The 17,111-nt window shown below is 45.0% G+C and overlaps 1 pseudogene; it reads left to right on the top strand.

Annotated features, from left to right (window-relative positions):
- The first annotated feature begins 9,406 nt into the window (after window positions 1-9,406).
- The window catches only part of LOC124695234, a 28,395-nt pseudogene continuing 20,690 nt past the window's right edge, over window positions 9,407-17,111 (top strand).

The following is a 17,111-nucleotide window of genomic DNA, read 5'->3' as shown; positions in this document are numbered from 1 at the left end:
ATAGAGTTCCTAACAAGAATAAAGATAAAACCCCTTACGAGGAGTGGGCTGGAAGAAAACCATCACTTTCGTATTTGCGCACATGGGGATGTTTGGCGAAAGTCAATATTCCAATCACTAAGAAGCGCCAACTCGGACCAAAGACAGTGGATTGTATCTTTTTAGGTTATGCTCCGCGGAGTGTAGGATATAGATTTTAGTAGTTCAATCCGAGGTACCTCATATGCATGTTGATACTATTATGGAATCTCGTGATGCAACATTTTTTGAGAATATGTTTCCTATGAAAGATATGCATAGCATTGCTAGAATTTCTACTGAGATAATCCCTGAGTCTAGTACATCTAATGAGTATTTTGAACAATCACATGAGAATGTTACTGAGAAGGATGACAATGAAGCTCCTAAACGGAGCAAGAGACGAAGGATTGAAAAATCCTTTGGTGATGATTTCATTGTGTACCTTGTGGATGATACTCCCACGTCCATTGCAGAGGCATATGCATCTCCGGATGCGAGATGACTGGAAAGAAGCTGTCCATAACGAGATGGACTCGATTCTTTCTAATGGAACTTGGGAGCTATCGGAACGACCCCATGGATGCAAGCCTGTGGGCCGCAAATGGGTGTTCAAGAAGAAGCTAAGACCCGATGGTACTATTGAGAAGTACAAGGCGCGGCTTGTAGCTAAAGGATACACACGAGAGAAGGCGAAGATTACTTCGACACCTATTCACTGTCGCTAGACTTACCACCATTCGAGTACTACCGTCCATGGCTGCCTCCTATGGTCTTATCGTTCATCAAATGGACGTAAAGACAGCCTTTTCTTAATGGAGAGTTGGAAGAGGAAATCTATATGGATCAGCTTGATGGGTTCGTAATAAAAGGTGAAGAAAGAAAGGTGTGCAAGTTGCTGAAATCTTTATATGGCTCGAAACAAGCACCTAAGCAATGGCATGAGAAGTTTGACAGAACTTTGACTTCGTAGGCTTTGTTGTCAATGAGGCTGACAAGTGTGTTTACTATCGCCATGGTGGGGGCGAAGGTGTTATACTTGTGTTTGTATGTGGATGATATTCGATATTTGGTACAAGCATGAAAGTAATACACGAGGTCAAGTCTTTCTTGTCAAAGTGCTTTGATATGAAAGATCTGGGAGAAGCTGATGTAATTCTGAACATCAAGCTTATTAAGAATGAGAGTGGGATTACCGTAACGCATTCCCATTATGTTGAGAAGATCTTGAGCCGGTTCGGCTATATTGATAGCAAGTCTTCTCCAACACCTTATGATCCCAGTGTGACATTACGCAAGAACCGGAGGATTGCCGTAGATCAACTGAGATACTCTCGGATTGTTGGCTCACTCATGTACTTAGCGAGCGCGACTAGACCGGACATCTCTTTTGTCTGTTAGCAAGTTGAGTAGGTTCATGTCAAACCCGGTTACTCGATCATTGGCATGCACTTGATAGGGTCATGCGCTACCTATGTGGTACAATGAGTTATGGGATTCACTATTCAGGGCATCCAGCTGTGCTTGAAGGATATAGTGATTCGAATTGGATCTCTGATGTAGCTGATCTCTACGCCACTAGCGGGTATGTATTTACCTTTGGAGGTGACGCAGTGTCATGGAGATCTTGCAAGCAAACCATATTGACGAGGTCAACTATGGAAGCAGAACTTACTGCTTTGGATACAACCACTATTGAATCAGAATGGTTGCGTGAGCTCTTGATGGACTTGCTTGTGGTTGAAAAACCTGTTCCGGCAATCCTTTTGAATTGTGACAATCAAACTGTAATTGTCAAAGTGAACAATTCTAAGGATAACGCGAAGTCATCAAGACACGTCAAGAGACGTTTGAAGTCTGTCGTGAAATTGCGAAACTCCGGAGTAATAAGCTGTTACATATATTCAAACGAGACAAAAACTCAGCAGATCCCTTTACAAAGGGACTATCACGTAATGTGATAGAAAGTGCATCACGGGAGATGGGTTTGAGACCCGTTGATGTTACACCATAGTGGTAACCCAACCTTTGTGATCGGAGATCCCGTGAATTAGGACCTGGGAAGAACAAACTAGTGATTTAATTGAGGAGAGTATTATGTAACCCTCTCTAAGTGAAGATGCACAACTCTCAATTGTCTGTAAGGCAGAGTTGGCAACAAGCCTTAATGTGTTTATGTTGGCTATTTTAGCAAAGATGCTTGTCCTACGAGCATTCTTGAAATAACACACCTATATGAGTCCGATTGTTAAACGTCGCAATCTATGAGATTTGGGTGATCTCTAGTAAACTCATGAAGAGACCACGAAGTATGACGCATATGCTTCACCCGCGGGTAGGCTATTGGCAGCCATGTACTGGTCATGACTTTGAGTGAAACCCTGTTCACGCAAAACTTGCAATTCAAGGCTTAGCCCATTGTTCAAGTGTGAATGGATGTAGCTTAAGGTTCTAGGCGGAAGTTCAACTTAACAGTCTCCGCTGAAACACTGGTATATAAACAAGCAGCGAGTATTGGTAAATCTCTAAATGGGGATTTGAGATCTGGTGGGGGATTGTTGAAATATTGGGCCCACATTTGGTGGCCCATACTAGATTTCAGATTTTCCCTATAAATCTCAAAGCCCACTTAGTGGCAGACCTTGTGAGTTTGAGCCCAAGTTGGTGGCAGCTCACTAGGGAGTGGCAAGAGGTGGGAAGTTTAGTCCCACATGGAAAGTTGGGAGGAAGTTAGACCACCTTATAAGGTGGGTTGTTCCACCACTAGTAAGTGAGTGAGAATAGGAGTGCTACATGCGCGCGCTCCTCCTCCTCCTCGCTCGCTCGTCTCGACTCGACTCGACACGTCACGACGCGCCGCGCTCGTGGTGAGTGGATTGAGCCTCGAGCCGAGACTTTCCTTACTTTTTGCAGCTCAGGAAAACGAACAGAGTCCTAGACGGACGCGTCGCGAGTTAGTCGGTTCGGGTCGCTCCCGGATCGTGGGCTATCTGTAACCGACTCGAAACGTGCGACGTGGGCGTGGCCCACGTTGCCTAGGGTTTCCCGAGCCTATATAATCTCTTGCCCGGCTACCGCAGAAACATACTGAATACACGAGTTACGGTTTCCACCTCTCTCTGCTTGCGTCGCCATCGTACCCTACTCCATCCCGCGCGCCGACGTGCATCGGCGAACGGGAGAGCAGGTCTCCGGAACCACTCGTCCTTGTGATCCTGTACGGAAGAGGGCGAATTAGGTTTTTGGGAAGCGCTCGCGCGGCCGCTCCGATTCTTCATCACGGGTCGCCTTCCGTCCAAGTCGGGCGGTGCTGCCTACCGTCGTCTTCAACGCCGTCTACTTCGACCCGTCGTCCCCGTCGTCAACAACGTTACTGCTGCGACATCATCTGTTACACCTCCACCGCCACCACCACTAGATCGGTACGTGCGACATATCTCGATCTGTTTAGCGATGGATGCTTTACTGTTTGTGCTGCTGCTACTTATATTGATTAATGCATCTAGTATGTTCGAGTTTCACATGTTAGTAGTTGTTGTCATCATGTTTTATATTATGGAATTAATCATGGAAATTGTGCCTAATTATCCAACACCATCGACAGCCAGGCGAGCCTTTTCTCGGATTCAGTCTCCATCGTTTTGTTCTCCGTTTCCTTGCACTAATCAACCAATCCTCTGCCGCTCCTCCGCGAATTATAACGTTTCTTTTTTTCCTTGAGGTAATTACGTAACGAACTTCCTCGGCTATGTCGGCATTACTCGCCGCCGGACAAAAGCTTGAGGAGAGGATCGTGCCATCGTGGCTGTCAGTATATATGCTACTAGTATGCATTTCTCGCTTCGAATGGCTCGCCTGTCAGAATATACTAACACTCATCAGTCATCACACAGAAAAGAATACGATGGAATTCGATAAAGCTACTGCAGTACCTTTCAGGAGGAAGGCGCAGGCGTAGCGTGAGCGACAAGCGTCTTCAAATCCATTTTACCTTTGAAAACTTTGTCACCCTTTCTCGAAATAGACTTTCGCCCCGCTATATTAATATAGCACACCACCGATACAACATAGGATCCATTGCTGGGGCAAACAGCACAAAGCAAGCCCAAAAGAAAACACAAAAGAAAGAAAAGAGAAACTAATGCCGAAAGGGTCGGATCAACGAAAACGGAGATGCCTCGCAACCGCTGCGCCCGCCGTATAATGCCCACCACGCTCCTAGCACTTTGAAATTCCGCGTACCAAGCAACACCTTCAAGAAGGGGTGCGACGACAACGCCACTGCTGCCCGGAGTAGTCCTAGGGTTTCCCCCGGTACGCGCAAGGACAAGGAAACAGGGCTTCACCCAACGCCCTTCAAGAAGGAAGAATGGCGCCCGCGGGCGTCACCGCGTCGGTGCCGGCAATGCCGACAGGGATTTCTCCCGACCCTCGCAACCTCGCCTTGGACACTCCAAGGTGCTCCACCACACTCGCCACCCACCACCATGCGCCACCACGGCCTTGCAAGCACCACCGCCGTCTCACCGTGACCAACGAAGCGGGGTCATCACGAACAGGACGAGCCAACCGGGAGCGAGAGGCAGCACGTCAGCAGCCACGCCGGAGGAACCACCTCCACCGCCACTGCGGACACCGACCGGACGCGGCGACCGGAACACACCGAGGCCCACTGGCCCGGCCGAGCCCGAGCGGGCTCGTGAAGTTCTCGTCTATGCGGCTGCGGTGTACGCGCCGCCGACATCGCCGCCCCAAGCTCCGGCCTTCCCTCCGTCCGCCTAGAGGAGCACCACGGGGCAGGGAGCCGGCCCGCCCGGACCCAGATGGGGCCCGAAGGACCCAGATCTGGGCCAGGCAGGTGGAGCCCCGAGCCACCGCGCCGTCCCGAGGCCAAAGAGCCTCGCCACCACGTCGTCGTCACCCGCTGCCGCGCCGCCAAGGAGGAAACGCCGCTGCCGGAACCGCTCCAACCTGGGAGCACCGCCACCAGATGAGGAGACCCCGCGTCTCCCCTTCTTATGCGCGGGGAAGAGCAGCTCCGCCGCCGCCGGCACCGCACGGGGCTTTGCCCGGCGGCCTGCGCCGACGGCGGCGGGCGGGGAGGCCGGAGGGGGGCGAGGGGCGCTAGGTGCTGGGCGCCCTCCTGCCGCCCGCGGGGAGCGGCAGCAAGGGCCGGGGGAGAGGAGGGGGTGGGGGTCGGGGGCGGAGGAGAGGAAGGCCTGGCGGCGGCGGCGGCGCGACGGGGCGGAACCCTAGACGCCTGCGCGTCGCGGGAGCCCTTCGCGTCTTTCTATGTTTTTAGCACCAACTTTGTCGGAAATTGCATGGGTGAACCTGGGAGCAAGCGCACCCTATATTAAAAAAAAATTAGTAATTCAGAAAAAGGTGAAAAAAATTCAAATCTTTTTGGGAATCAAAGATGATCATGTATTGTACTCGTATACAAAAGATTCACCATGGAATAACTTCTCTTGTTTCTTGGGTGAAAAAAACAGACTTGGAGGTCCTATATTAAAGTACTATTCACGCTATATTCGTTATAGATTTGTTTTTTTCTTGCCTGAAGTCAATGTGAAATATTTCTTGGCCAAACAAATTTATACGAGTACAATACTTAATTATCTTTGATTCCCAAAAGGATTCAATTTTTTTTTGACTTTATTTGAAATTACTACATTTTTTGGAGTATATAGGGTACGCCTGCACCCGAGAGCCAAAAGTTCGGGTCACAACTTTGTCACCCTTTGAAAAGTGGCAGTATGCATTTACTGTTTTTTTCTTGCGCAACACTGCAGCAGTGTGCTTCCGTAAGGTTGTGGGCAAAAGAGTGCGTCTTCTTCTTGTGCTAGCTACTGCCCGTTCGTAAGCAGCATGCGATCAATTATTTCATCAGGATACAATCCGGCATCCATCCACGAATCCACGGGTTGTACTAGTACCAATTCTTCCGACGAAACGCATGCTCATCCACAGGGACCAGGAATAGCGACGAATCGAGAGAATGATCACCGTGCCTCGCGCGGAAGGGGTTCAGGCTAGCGCCGAATCGCACTTGAGCGCCCTGGTACTGCAGCGCAATCATTGTGGCCGGGCCGGGGCTCACGTCTTCTTCCACTGCCCTACGGCATTTTAACTTGAGGTACCAACACGAGTTCAAAAAAAAACTTGAGGTTTCTCGCTTGGTAAACCTCGCACGTCTATCCCCTCTCCGTGTCGAGTCCAGCCATCGGCCATACTATCGATTTAAGACAGCCGAGGGCCTGTGACGTTGGCCATAAATCGCATGTCTGTCTTTTGCGAGACAGCCATACATCAATGGTTAGATCCATACGTCGCCAGCCCAGGACAATTCATTTGCTAACATCGATCATTGCAAAACGATTTTGGAGAACAATGTGCAACACAACTTTAAACGAGTTTTCTTAAGAAAACAATTCAGCAGAATGATTGAAGAAAAAGCCATGGAACACGTGACTCGATTCGGAAGGACGATATGCATGCATGTCGGCACGAGCAAGGCCGCTTAATCCATGGCTTATCGGAGAGCAATTAGTAACCCTAACAAGTACAGTACTCCTAACAAAATGCACGTGACCAGCTAGTCTGCAAAGCAGACAGCAGATTCCTTATCCGAGGACCTTTTGCTTTACAATACTACGTATGTCAAGAGTGCTCCGTCCTCTCCCGGTCTATCCACCAAATTTCTTTGACGAAGAAACACGTGACAGATGAGATTAAGTAAAAATAGGCTACTCTTCGGAAAGCCATTTTGGCTCACGAGTACCATTTCTCTCGGCATATTAGAATATTCGAAAACATATATTCACAGATTTTTAAAATTATGAAACAAATTCTACAAGTAGCTAATGATATGTCCTACAATAATACAAAATCTTAATTTTAATCTTTGTATTCCGTGCTACATAAAAATGACAAAGTCTATCTTTTTTAGAGATTTGAAAACTATGCTTAGATCTACACTTTTGACATTTTTGTGTTGCCCAAACTACACATTGTTTTCGATTGAAAATTTGCACCTTGGTGAGATAAATTACTGGCTACATCATGAATTTTCTTAATTTTTATAAAAAATTAGAAATAATATTTTCATTTAAAAAAATAAAGAGATCGTTTGTTCCCACATTGTGGTGACCCTGCATACCACTGCATTTGTAGTATGCTAGTCGTTGATATAACATTCACGAAGTACCAATCCGCAAATATTACATCCCTCACAGTAGTACAACAGAACATAGCAGGTCCATAACTCATTCATTTATTATTACAAACCATATATACATATCATCTCGGAGTTCCTCTTGGGTCCTAAGAGAAATACTCCTGGGTTCTAGGTGAACCCGACTCAACTTACAATATAGAAGTCTTAATAAGTTATACATTTATTCTCATCGAGCAGTTAAGTACTAAGTTTCGTACTGCTCGGCTACTACTATTATCAGATTAGTCTACGCTTGTTCTCCTCCGGAACCCTTCCCGGTTCCATAGACGATGAGGTAATCCACTCCTTCTACACCTCCGGAGAGGTCTAGTTCTTCATAGCAGATGTCTTCTGCTCCTTCTTGGTTGTCGGTGTCCTCCTCAAGTCGATTCAGACAATCTAAGCAGGGGATTTAAGAGTGGTATGAGTACGAGCGTACTCAACAAGTTCATTATAGAAAGAGGTGTTTAATGCACTAGCTACGATATCAGACCAAAAAGTCTAATACCAATGCAGGTTTTGATAACCATTTCTTCAAGAGGTTGCTTTTATTCAGAAGAACTATGTCTGTCAGCCTTCACCGGCTTACTAGAACTTCATGGAGTTCCTTTCCGGCAGCGTTCGCAGTTCCAAACCTGGAACAGGGAGTGACAGGTCACGATTCATTACACTCTGCAGAGGTGTGTTGCTTTACCCATAAGAGATCTTAACCATGGTGCCAACCGGGCAGCTTTCCCGTCCACACTTCCTTTGGTGTGAGGCCCGGTATAAGGTCTTAGCCAATCATATTCCTCCACTACCTCGCACACCCACCCTTTGTTGCAAACTCCGACCCTGGGTCCTCGCCGGTGTTCTTATACCAATTAAGGATGGCCCCCGACCACAACAACAGTTATGGGCTTGTTACCATAAACTCCTTCGCCGGGAGATGCAACCCATCATAGACCCCCAACCACTCCGCTTGTTCCTCGGGATACAAGTGACTACGGTCATTGCCGTGGGGACTTAGGGCTCCCCAACCACTCCGCTTGCCCCTCGGAATACAAGTGACTACGGTAAAGTGCATCCGTTGATGTACAAGAGGTGGAAATACGATTGACTACTCCGTCCCACTCCAGATCTTATGGTTAACACGAGTTTTACGGCACAAGAATCACTGGACGATATTTGTTGTTTAATCCTAGATGGATATAAATTCATTGCAATGGAACCTCCACCATGTCAACACATTCCATGGTTCCGTTGCCAACCACATAGTCATATTCATAGTTATGAAAGTAGTACTTTTGCTTTTCATGCAGGAGTGATAAGTTTAGTACTTTGCAAGTAATTTGGTAAAAGTACTCAAATGACATGAGCAAGCGATGAACTTGCCTGAAGACTACAAAGTGTTGCAGTTCGAAGGTGTGGACTGACCCTTGTCCTCTGTTGCTGAAAAATAGCATCATTGTCCGATAAGGGCAATGGTTAAAGAAGCAATTATGCATGGTTCAGCTTTTAGGGTTTGTTCCCCCCTTTCCGATGTCTTATCATTCCATGTGAGAGGTAATTACTAAGAATAATTTAGAGATACTCTGTTTAGAGTAAAATACTACCTTGAAATGTTGTCAAGGTGTTTTTTTAAGTCCAAAAGAATTTATGGACTTATTTTATCATTAAAAATAGGGTGGGTTATTTTTAATGATTAAAATATTCATCAAATTATGACTTAATCTCTTTTGTCTCCAAAAATTCCTTTTCATATTTTATTCTGACAGAGAATTTTGTGCTGAGTGGTTTTCATATTTTTATTTATTTTTTTAGAGCTATATTTATTTTATAAAAATTATAGAAAAGATTCAATTTCATGGGCATTTTTGAAAAGACAGAAATGCCCCTGGGCCCACCTGTCATTGGAGCCCAGTGGGTTGGGTTAGACCCGCACGGTCCAACCGACCGGCGCGGTCGCTCCCACTCTTCTCCCTCTGCGCCGTTTCGACGAACCCTAATCTTCCCCGAGCTCTAGCGACTCGCGTCGCCGCCGCCGTCGCCGAATTATTCCGGCCGTCTCCGGCCAACTCCGGCGACGTGGTTGGTTGCAGAAGGACCGCCTCTCGACGGCGAACCAGATGGTCCGCGTCGATCTGGTCCTCGTCGCCTCCTCTGCTCGCCCCCAACTCGTCTGCACGCATGGCCGCACGGATCCGCGGCGATTCGTCGTTCGCCGGCGATCCAAACGCGGTGACGCGGCCGTGTGCCTCGCCGTGGCGGTGCTGGAGCACTTGTGGTCGGCGACGCCAGGCTTGGCCGCGGCTTGGCGCTACCGTGGTCGGGTCGTGCCGCCATGGGCACGCCGTGGTGCTCCTGCTCCAGGTACGCCTCCTCTTCTACTCCTCTTCGTCTAGCTCCAGCTACGGCTGCTCCTCCTCTTGGAGATGCTGCCATGCCGTGCTGTCTTCTTGCTTCGGACGATGTTAGCTGCTATTGTTGTGCTCTCGATTCTCTGTTATGGTGTGCTAGCTGTTGCTGCTGCTGCTCTACTAGCCATGGCCTAGCTCTATTACCATGCCTGTGTGGTTGCCCTTCTTTCTCTAGTCTATGCTTGTGCTCTTGCCACTGCTGATGCTATGACTATGTGTAATTGCTCATGAGCATACTGTGATGCTCATGGTCTGCCATGTTGCTCCATTCATTGCTGCTGCTACTAGACTCTCATGTGTATTCATACTTTCTGTCTCTGGCTTGATTACTGTAGGTAATCCTTGCTTTATGCAAGGACCAGTACCTCTGGTGTATTGCTCAATGAGTTATAATTCATGGTAGTTCTCCATTGAGCTTGGTTGTGGGCTAGATAGCTTCATCTTTTGATGGTGTGCTTCTGGATACAATTATATCTAGCTTATTTGATTATCTGTGATGCAATTGTTCATGTTCTGTGGCGGTTTAGTTCATATGGTTAATGTGTTGGTGCTAGGCTTGACTTTAACATGCTCTGTCATGCTCTAGCAAGTCCCTGATGATCACATGATCATCAGTTGCTTGTTAATGGCTGTTGTTCCATGTTTATGTCTCACTGTTGCTCTTCCTTGTGTCTGTGTGACACACTAGCCTGTGCTGGTGCATACTGGTGCTTTCTCAAGCCATTGCTATTGCTTGCAATGATCCATTGGATCATCTGCAAGGCTCCAGTGCATGGTTATCTTGTGTATATCATTTATCTGTGTTGCCTTTTTTGTTTTAGTGGATAAATGATGTGAACTACTTTGTAGTAATGATCATATAAATGGATTTGGTAGAGCTAGAGAGATGCCAACCCTTGGTTGGGTACCCTAGCCCTTCTTTGAACCCATTTGGGTGATAATAAGTGTGCATGACTTGGTGGTTTGGATGATTGTGTGGTTGAGGTGGCCTCAACAGCAATACCTTCTTTGTTTTGGTAGCTCCCACCTCTGGTGGCTTCTTTGTGAAGGGATAATTGCTTACTGGTTGATCATACTTGACTGCCAGTAGCTTTTGATATTGAAAAAATACTTGCAGAAAACTTTATTTCTGCCAATCTGATGGTATAGCTTATCTGTTAGGTGCTAGGTGACTTTGAGTGGCTAAATAGGATTAAATCCATGATGGAATTCTTTGATTATGTCACTATGGTGACAAAACCAATGTTCCCTTGGTGATTTATACTTCTAGCTAAGTCATTTGTTTGCTGGCACCAAATGGTTTTGCAACCAAGTGATGATACAAACAGGGTTCTACCCTCCTGTGCTTCTGTGATGCATGGATATGCTTATTGATGAGCAAAACATGATTTTGCTCAGGATGATTTGTGTATACCTCACTCCAGCTCCTAGATTAGTTGTTGCTGTAGAGGGTTTGCTTCTGGATGGTTTGTTGGCTTGTCCTGCTCCTCCTGGCTAGCTTGTGCTTGATCTACTCCATGGTGACTTGATCAATAGTGAGCAGTTCTTGGTGGAACTATTTCTGGATGGTTTGCTGGTTATGTGTTCTTCCTGTTCTTGTGTTCTTGCTATGCTTACCCTTTGGAGATTCTGGCGATGAGTTGTGATACGTCCATTTTGCATCACTCTTTTAGATCATAATTTACTGTTATTCATTGATATATTTCATATTTAGAGATGATACTTATGTTATTTCACCTATTTTGCATGTTTCATGATTATTGGAGAATTACTCACCGGAGTCAGGATTCTGCTGGAAAAAGCACCGTCAGGATACAATATTTATGAAGATCAACAATTGATGGAAAATATACCGAAGCTCTTATTTTTCCAGAAGACGGAGCCAGCCAAAAGGGGAGGCCGAGGAGGGCCACCATGGGCCCTCCCCATAGGCCGGAGCGGCCACCATGCCAGGCACGCCGCCACGTGGGGAGGGGGCCCACGACCCCCCTCGGCCATCGCTCTTTCGCGTACTTCATCTACCCGAAACCCTAAGGTGCAGGAGACGATCGAGAATAGACACAGCCGCCTCTGCGGGGCGGAAACCACCAGAGAGAAAAGAGCTCTCCGGCAGGCTGAAATCCGCCGGGGAAATTCCCTCCCGGAGGGGGAAATCGTCGCCATCGTCACCGTCATCGAGCTGGACTTCATTGGGATCATCATCATCATCTCGACCACCGACACCGTCATCTCCACCGCTGCACCTCGTCTCCGCTGTAACATCTAGGGTTGAATCTTGATTATTTCATAGGGAAAACTCTCCCGGTATTGATTACTCCTTGTTATTGATGCTATTGAGTGAAACCATTGAACCAAGGTTTATGTTCAGATTGTTATTCATCATCATATCACCTCTGATCATGTTCCATATGATTTCTTGTGATTAGTTCGTTTAGTTCTTGAGGACATGGGTGAAGTCTAAATGTTATTAGTGAACTATGTTGACTAATATTTAATGGTTTGATATTTAAGTTGTGGTGTTATTCTTCTAGTGGTGTCATGTGAACGTCGACTACATGATACTTCACCTTTATGGGCCTAGGGGAATGCATCTTGTATTTGTTTGCTAATTGTGGGGTTGCCGGAGTGACAGCAACCTGAACCCCCGTTGGTATATCGATGCATGAGTGATAGCAGGATCTCAGAGTTTAAGGTTGTGGTTAGATTTATCTTAATTACTTTCTTGTATTTGCGGATGCTTGCAAGGGGTTTAATCACAAGTATGTATTAGTCCTAGGAAGGGCGGTGCATTAGCATAGGTTCACCCACACAACACTTATCAAAACAATGAAGATTAATCAACTATATGAAGCGAAAGCACTAGACTAAATTCCCGTGTGTCCTCAAGAACGTTTGGTCATCATAAGTAAACAAACCGGTTTGTCCTTTGTGCTAAAAAGGATTGGGCCACTTGCTGCAATTATTATTCCCGCATTTTACTTACTTGTATTTTATTTATCTGCTATATCAAAACCCCCTAAAAACTTGTCTGTGAGCATTTACAGTGAATCCTTCATCAAAACTGCTTGTCAACACCTTCTGATCCTCGTTGGGTTTGACACTCTTATTTATCGAAAGTACTACGATACACCCCCTATACTTGTGGGTCATCAAGACTATTTTCACGGCGCCGTTGCCTGGGAGTGAAGCGCTATTGGTAAGTGGAATTGGTAAGGAAAACTTTTACTGTACTCTGTTTATATTTACGCTGTCTGCTATAATTCATTATGGAGAGATCTTCTCTTGAATTCCTATTTGGAAAATCTACTACTACTGCAAAGGTAGTGGATGAGGCGCCAGGTGAGAAAGTGATTCCATATTAAATACCTATGAAAATTATTGAACGCGTTGTGGATAACCGCTATGAAGGGAATGGAACTGTCCATCCTGGAGATCATTTACTGTTTTTACATGAATTATGCGGGTTATTCAAGTGTGCAGGTATTTCTATGGATGAGTTAGGAAGAAACTATTCTCTATGTCGTTGTCTGGTAAAGCGGCGCATTGGTATAACTTGCTGAAGAATGGGAATTCTCTTGATTGGAAGGATATTGTGCCTCTATTTTATTCTAAATTCTATCCTCCAAGTGAAATTCATAAAGACCGAAACCGCATATATAATTTCTGGCCTCATGATGGAGAGAGTATTGCCCAAGCATGGGGGAGATTGAAGTCTTTAATGCTCAAATGCCCCATTCATGAGCTTCATGGTAATATCATCATTGATAATTTCTATGCAAGACTTTCTTTTCAAGATAAAACCTTGCTGGATACTACTTGTTCTGGATCATTCACACGCAACAAGGAAGAGTTTAAATGGTACCTTCTTGATCGGATTCAGGAGAATACTGAAGGATGAGAGAACGACAAAGGTAGAGAGTCAGGTATAAATTATGATTATGAATGCATTGAAACTTTTATGGATACTGATAAATTTCGTAATATGAGTGCTACTTATGGGCTTGACTCTCAAGTTGTTGCAAATTTTTATAAAGCTTTTTCCTCTCATTTTGAATTGCCTAGGATGAATTTTAGTAAGTATCATGAACCCTACAAAGATAAAACTGATTCACCTATAGGTAAATGTATTGAAGTTAAAACTGTTGATCACATTCTTCCTGAAGCTTATATTGAGAAAACCCCTTTTCCTGCTAAAATGAAGGACTATTCTGTTATAACTAGTGTGGTTAATAAAAGTGCAAAGAAACCTATAGAACCCGAGGAACAAATAAATGTTGAACCTGCTGTCGCAATAGTTAAAGACCTTGTGACTGAAAATGTAGAAGATGGCCACATCATTTTCTGTGAAGATGCTTCTAATATTGTTTCACATCCTAGTAAGTCTAGAAAAGCTAGTGTTCCTATGCTCTCTATTAGAATTGGTGATCATTGTTATTATGGTTTATGCGATATTGGTGCAAGTATTAGTGCCATTCCTTGTGAACTTGAAGATATTGATGTGGTTATTCGGCTAGCTAATAGAGAAACTATCTCTCCTATTGGTATTGTTCGAGATGTGGAAGTTCTATGTGGTAAGATTAAATATCCTGCTGACTTTTTGGTACTTGGTTCTGCTGCTAGTAAGACTTGTCCTATCATTTTTGGTAGACCTTTTCTAAATACTTGTGGAGCTATAATAGATTGCAAGAAAGAGAAAATTGTGACTAAATTTGCTGGTGAATCTTATGAGTTTAATTTCTCTAAATTTGCCAAAGTCCCTTATGAAGCTGAATTGCCTAATAATGATTTTAGAGTTGAACAGCTTGCATCTATTGCTCTTGGTCCTAATAATCCTATGCAGCAACATTTGGAGGATCATGAGAGTGAATTCTTTAGGGAAGAAAGGAATGAGCTTGATGAAATCTTCCTTCGTCAACCTATTCTTAAACATGACTTACCGGTTGAAGATCTAGGTACAACACCATCGCCAAAGGAAGATCCTGTTTTTATTTGAAACCGTTACCTGATAATCTTAAGTATGCTTATATTGATGATAAGAAAACATATCCTGTTATTATTAGTGCTAAGCTTTCAGATTTTGAGGAATAAAGATTATTGGAAATATTGAAGAAACACCGAGGAGCTATTGGCTACACTCTTGATGACTTGAAGGGGATTTCTCCCTCTATTTGCAAACATGCCATCAACATGGAAGATGATGCAAAGCCTGTTGTTGAACATCCGCGTTGTTTAATTCCTAAGATGAAGGATGTGGTAAGGAATGAGGTATTAAAACTTCTTGAAGCTGGTATTATATATCCTATTGCTGATAGTAGATGGGTTAGTCCTGTGCATTGTGTTCCTAAGAAAGGAGGAATAACTGTTGTACCTAATGATAATGATGAGCTCATCCCTCAAAGAGTAGTTGTAGGGTATAGAATGTGCATTGATTTTCGAAAAGTTAATAAAGTTACTAAGAAGGATCATTACCCTTTACCTTTTATTGATCAAATGCTAGAAAGGTTATCTAAAAATACTCATTTCTGTTTTCTTGATGGTTATTATGGGTTTTCACAAATTGCTGTTACAACTAAAGATCAAGAGAAAACCACTTTCACTTGTCCCTATTATCCAATAAAACCGGGGCACAATATCATTCCATTCAAGAGAATCCCCATTATCCAGTAATTTATACCAATGCGCCGCTTTACCAGACAGCGATACAGAGAATAGTTTCTTCCTCACTTCACCCATAGCAATACCTGCACACTTGAATAAACCGCATAACTCATGTAAGAACAGTAAATGATCTCCAGGGTGGACAGTTCCATCCCCTGTATAACGGTTACCCACTACACGTTCAATAATTTTCATAGGTATTTTGTATGGTATTTCTTCCTTACTTGGCGCCTCATCCACTACCTTTGCAGTAGTAGTAGATTTCCCAAATAAACACTCAAGAGAAGATCTCTCCATAATGAGTTATAGTAGCGACAGAAATAAAATCAGCACAAACAGTAGAAATTTCCCTTACCAATTCCACTTACCAATAGCGCTTCACTCCCCGGCAACGGCGCCAGAAAATAGTCTTGATGACCCACAAGTATAGGGGGTGTATCGTAGTATCTTTGATAAGTAAGAATGTCGATCCCAACGAGGAGCAGAAGGTGTTGACAAGCAGTTTCGATGAAGGATTCACTGTAAATGCTCACAGACAAGTATTCAGGGGGTTTTGATGTAACAGATGAATAAAGTGCGAGTAAGTAAAGTGCGAGAGTAACAATTGCAGCGAGTGGCCCAATCCTTTTTAGCACAAAGGACAAGCCGGTTTGTTTACTTATAATGACCAAATGTTCTCGAGGACACACGGGATTTTAGTCTAGTGCTTTCGCTACATACGGCTAATTAATCTTCATTGTTTTGATAAGTGTTGTGTGGGTGAACCTATGCTAATGTACCGCCCTTCCTAGGACTAATACATACTTGTGATTATACCCCTTGCAAGCATCCGCAACTACAAGAAAGTAATTAAGATAAATCTAACCACGGCCTTAAACTGCGAGATCCTGCGATCCCTCCTCGCATCGATATACCAACGGGGGCTCGGGTTTCGTCACTCCGGCAACCCCGCAATTGGCAAACGAGTACAAGATGCATTCCCTAGGCCCATAAAGGTGAAGTGTCGTGTAGTCGACGTTCACACGACACCACTAGAAGAATAACACCACAACTTAAATATCATAACATTGAATATTACTCAACCATACTTCACTACTAACATTTAGACTTCACCCATGTCCTCAAGAACTAAACGAACTACTCACGAGACATCATATGGAACATGATCAGAGGTGATATGATAATGAATAACAATCCGAACATAAACCTTGGTTCAACGGTTTCACTCAATAGCATCAATAACAAGTAGAAATCAACACCGGAGAGTTCCCCTATCAAACAATCAAGATCAAACCCAAATTGTTACAGCGGTGACGAGGTGCAGCGGTGGAGACGGCGGTGATGATGATGAAGATGATGGTGATGGTGATGGAGATGATGTCCAGCTCGATGACGGTGACGATGGCGTCAATTTCCCCCTCCGGGAGGGAATTTCCCCGGCAGATCTCAGCCTGCCGGAGAGCTCTTTTCTCTCGTGTTCTCCGCCCCGCGAGGCGGCCGTGGCTCTTCGCGACGTACCTCCGGAGCTTAGGTTTTCGGGACGAAGGCATACGCAAAGAAAAGGAGGCGAGAGGGGCTGTGGGCCCTCCTCCTCACAGGGCGGCGCGGCCAGGCCTTGGGCCGCGCCGGCCTATGGGGTGGGCCCACCTCGGGTCCCCTCTTCTCCCCCTCGGCTCCCTTCGTCATCCTGGAAAAATAGGATTTTTCATATAATTTCCGTCAACCGTTGATCTTCCGAAATATTGCATTCGACGGTGCTTTTTCCAGCAGAATCCCGGCTCCGGTGCGCGATCCTCCAATAATCATGAAACATGCAA

Source organism: Lolium rigidum, chromosome 3 (genome assembly GCF_022539505.1).
Source record: "Lolium rigidum isolate FL_2022 chromosome 3, APGP_CSIRO_Lrig_0.1, whole genome shotgun sequence".
Lineage (NCBI taxonomy): Eukaryota > Viridiplantae > Streptophyta > Magnoliopsida > Poales > Poaceae > Lolium > Lolium rigidum.
The sequence above is the reverse complement of the archived record's forward strand: the minus strand, read 5'-3'. Positions and strand labels throughout refer to the sequence as shown.